The sequence below is a fragment of the Alligator mississippiensis genome, chromosome 3, assembly GCF_030867095.1.
Source record: "Alligator mississippiensis isolate rAllMis1 chromosome 3, rAllMis1, whole genome shotgun sequence".
NCBI classification, from domain to species: Eukaryota; Metazoa; Chordata; order Crocodylia; family Alligatoridae; genus Alligator; species Alligator mississippiensis.
In genome coordinates this window covers 181,792,353-181,796,404 of record NC_081826.1, presented here as the reverse complement: position 1 = coordinate 181,796,404, position 4,052 = coordinate 181,792,353, and the positions used below count along the sequence as shown (strand labels likewise).

Here is a 4,052-nt window from a genome sequence, read left to right as displayed (position 1 = left end):
CCATACGGTTTACGTTAACTAAATTGACACGATGTCAACAACAAAAACCTCAACTTCTCTCTCTCAAACAGGAGGATGATCCCTGTTTTTTCCCTTAAAAGCAAATATCAGCCTCCAACTAAGGTAAAGGACCTGGCTGATAGACTGTCTAGGGCTTTGTTGAACTTATGGGGAACATAAATTCCAGAATGTTTGCTTCGACTCACTCTTTGTTTCCCTTCAGTAGGGTGTTCACTGTCTCTGCTCTACAGAAACTATCATCACAGTATTTGCCACTACTTTCCTCTTCCTTGAAGACTAAAGGCCACTTTTCTATGCTCATTATCCTTAAGGTATCCAGTATCTTTGACATAATGGAATGCCGACATCTCTTCTGTTATATACCAACTTTTCTCATCATTTCCTTCAGCTAATCTGACTTAGAGGTTTTTAATATGAATTCAATTTGTACACCAATTTTTTTCCCCTAGATCCAGAATTTGGCATTCCAGGATGGCTGTGGTTTAATATTTCTTACCTGAAACCTTCCATGAGGCTTGCTGAATTAGTTCTCCTCAGAAAAACTCTTCACTCGGAGTCACTTAAAGTAAATGTAACCGTGCACAGCATCTCCATCATTCAGGGAAATATTACAGAAAGTGAAGCCTTAGATGAGAAAATGCTGATGCTAGATGAACTTCCACCATCCGGTTATGATGTCTTCAACATTTCAACCATTTTGAATGAAACTACCTCAAATGTCAATGGTTTTCAGCTACGATTCACAGATGACAGTGGAAGCTTGGTTCTCCATGAAGCTCTAACAGCTTGTACTGTTTGAGTAGATGCACCCAGAATGAGCCTCTACTAGTGGCCTATCGCTTTTTGGTGACTGAACTGTATGGTGGAAGTAAACACCAGGCCACTAGGGAATGCCAGCACTGTGCTACTGAAAGGAGGAGAACCCTGCCAGAGGAGCCCATGGTAGAACAGTGCAGCCTTCACAAGCACTATGTTGACTTTCAAACAATACAGCTTAGTCACTGGATACTGGAGCCTCCTGGGTTCTTCACAAGTTTTTGCAAGTAGCCACTTTTTAAATCTCTAGTGATGTAGGAATGTGCAATGACTGAAGGCACAGTTGGCTATAGGAAGTCCATTCAAATGATTGGACAGTCAGATTGTAGCAGGTATGCCCAGCAGCACTGCAGGTGCTTTTTTGCTGGATAAACCCGCTACATCATTTGGCAGAGCATGAATTACGGTTTAAAGTGTAACTTATTCATATAGAGCAATGGTTTTCAACCTATGGTCCCTATGTTTAAGGGGCCCATGAAAGATGAATCAAAAGTACGTGAATACCTACACTTAGAATTCAAAGAGGTCTGCACCTCCATTCGAAATTTCTAAAGGGGTCCGCAAATGAAAAAAGGTTGAAAACCACTGATCTAGAGCAAACTGGGTTTTCAAGGTGGTTTGTGTCTCAGTAGTTTGGTCATTTGCAATCCACGTGGTGCCAATAGAACCCACATTTCTGTATGGCCGGTACTGATCAGAAACTAAACGTTGGAACTGCATTGGGTGCATCACCAGTGAAGTTCTTACACTGAGTAAAGTCTCTATCCAAGTAGCTGGAATACAAAGACAAATAGTATCCTGTCCCAGTTACTTAGGCAACATACTTTTCGTGATAGACTGGGCTTAATATAATTAATTTATATATATATCTATATAGCGATAGATAGATAGATAGATAGATAGATAGATAGATAGATAGATAGATAGATAGATAGATAGATAGATAGATAGATTTCTGTAGAATGGTTGTACATGCCAGTCGCACACTCCTGTATTTCTGCAGCTATTCTGTTAAGACTCTCAATTAGCCACATGCATAGCCTTACAGGACATGAAGGGTATTAACAGGACCCAATTCTAATCCTAAAAACTACACACTCAATAACTATACTGGAAGTTAAAAGCTACTTCTGAGTTTTGTAGTTACAAAACATCACTCAATGTACTTATGCACATAAATGTAGCCAGAGATCCTTATTTTAGCTGCCTTCATTTAAAAGACTAAATGAGCTCTTCCCCATTAAACTCAGAATGACTTAACTAGGCCAATGTATGAGCAATAGGGCTGTGCAAAACACCATCATTTTGTTTCGACAACTGTTTTGCTGTTTCGAAGGGACAGTGTTTAATTTCATCGTTTTGTTTTGAAGCACTGTCCCGTTTTGTTTCATCAAAACTGTTTCACTGTTTCGACTTGTTTCGACATTTTTGCCCATAGGCTATAACAGGGAATCATGAAAATCCCTAAAACATTGTAATTTGTTGCCTGATTCAGATGCAAATTGCAGGGATGGTAGCTCCTTCTGAGGGCATGAATACTGTCAAGTTTCAAGGAGATAGGTGCAGAGGTTTATCAGAAACTGTACCTCGAAGTCTTGAAAGAAAAATTTGTTAGCAGTGGCAGCTTCCTGTCATCTGGTATGCAGATCCAGGGGCCCGCACCCTCGGGAGGAGTCTGGCACAGCCCCGCAGCCCTCCTGGGGTTGCAGGTGCATGGATCTGTGCCTGGATGACAGGAGGCTGCTGCTACTACCTGGAGCCAGCAGCAGCATCAGTCTTCCCTAGGGCTGGGTGTGGGCTGTGCCCAGTGGCAGCCTTCTGTCATCCCGGTGTAGATCTGGGGGCCTGCAACTCCAGGAGGGCTGCAGGGTTGTGCCAGACTCCTCCCAAGGGTGTGGACCCCTGGATCTGTGTCCTGAACAAGAGGAAGCTGCCCTGCCACCTGGGATTGGCGCTGGGTGCAGGCTGTGCCCAGCACCAGAGAAAATTCCTGCTGCCTCTGTCCCAGGCACCAGCAGCAGCAGCTTCCCATCATCCGGCACAGAGACCTGGGGGTTCACACCCCCAGGAGGAGTCCAGCACAGCCCAGCAGCCCTCCTGGGGGTGCCAGCCCCTGGATCTGCAAGCCGGATGGGAGGAGGCAGCAGCAATGTTGTCCAGCGCCGGGCGCAGCCTGTGGCCAGCGCCAGGCTCCATGGAGCTCAGCCCAGCAGTGAAAGGCAGAGCACAGCCCCAGCTGTGCCCACCTCTCACCACCCGGCTGCACTCTGATCAGCTCTGCCAGCCCCACGGAGTGCAGCCGCTCCACCTTCCACCACTGGGATAAGCTCCATGGGGCTGGCAGATCCAACTGGAGTGCAGCCCGGTGGTGGGAGGCGGGCAGAGCCAGTGCTGCACTTCGATTGGCTCTGCCAGCCCCACGGAGCACAGCCCGGCAGTGAGGTGGACAGAGCCAGCTCTGCACTCCACCTCCCATCGCTAGGCTGAGCTCCATGGGGCTGCTGGAGCCAATCGGAGTGCAGCCAATTGATGGGAGGCAGGCAGAGCTGGCATTGCGCTCCGATCAGCTCCGCCAGCCCAGCCCCATGGAGCGCAGCCGCTCCACCTCCCGCCACTGGAGTGAGCTCCATGGGGCTGGCAGAGCCAACTGGAGTGCAGCCCGGTGCTGGGAAGTGGGCAGAGCCAGTGCTGCGCTCCTATCAGCTCCGCCAGCCCCACGGAGCACAGCCTGGCAGCGGGAGGCTGCCAGAGCCAGTGTTGCCCTCCGATTGGCTCCCCCAGCCCTATGAAGTGCAGCCCAGTGGTGGGAGGTGGGGAGAGCCAGGGCTGCGCTCCTGGCTGAGCTGAGCTACATGGGGCTGTGGAGCTGCTCAGAGCACAGCACTAGCTCTCCCCTGCCCCCCACCACTGGGCTGCTTCAAAACTTTTGAAATGTTTCAAGTGCCCTCATTTCATTTCAAACCTGTTTCAATGCTTTTTGTTTCATTTCAATTTCGCTGTTTCAAGCTCAAAACACATCAAAACAGCTTAGAAATGAAACACTTGGTGAAATTTCACACAGCCCTAATGAGCAATTTCATACACTTTATTACTGCAGACAGATTTCTTGCAAGGCAAATTCTTCTACTTCGGAAAGTAAGAAAGCGAGTGCATGGTGAAGGCTGAGGTAGGATACTGTCAGTCCAGTGGATAAACTTTTACTTTATGAATAAATA

At 47.7% G+C, this 4,052-nt stretch overlaps 1 pseudogene; it reads left to right on the top strand.

The window, feature by feature from the left end:
* The first annotated feature begins 433 nt into the window (after nucleotides 1-433).
* Nucleotides 434-1,184, top strand: LOC109282305 (uncharacterized; annotated as a pseudogene).
* Nucleotides 1,185-4,052: the final 2,868 nt, after the last annotated feature.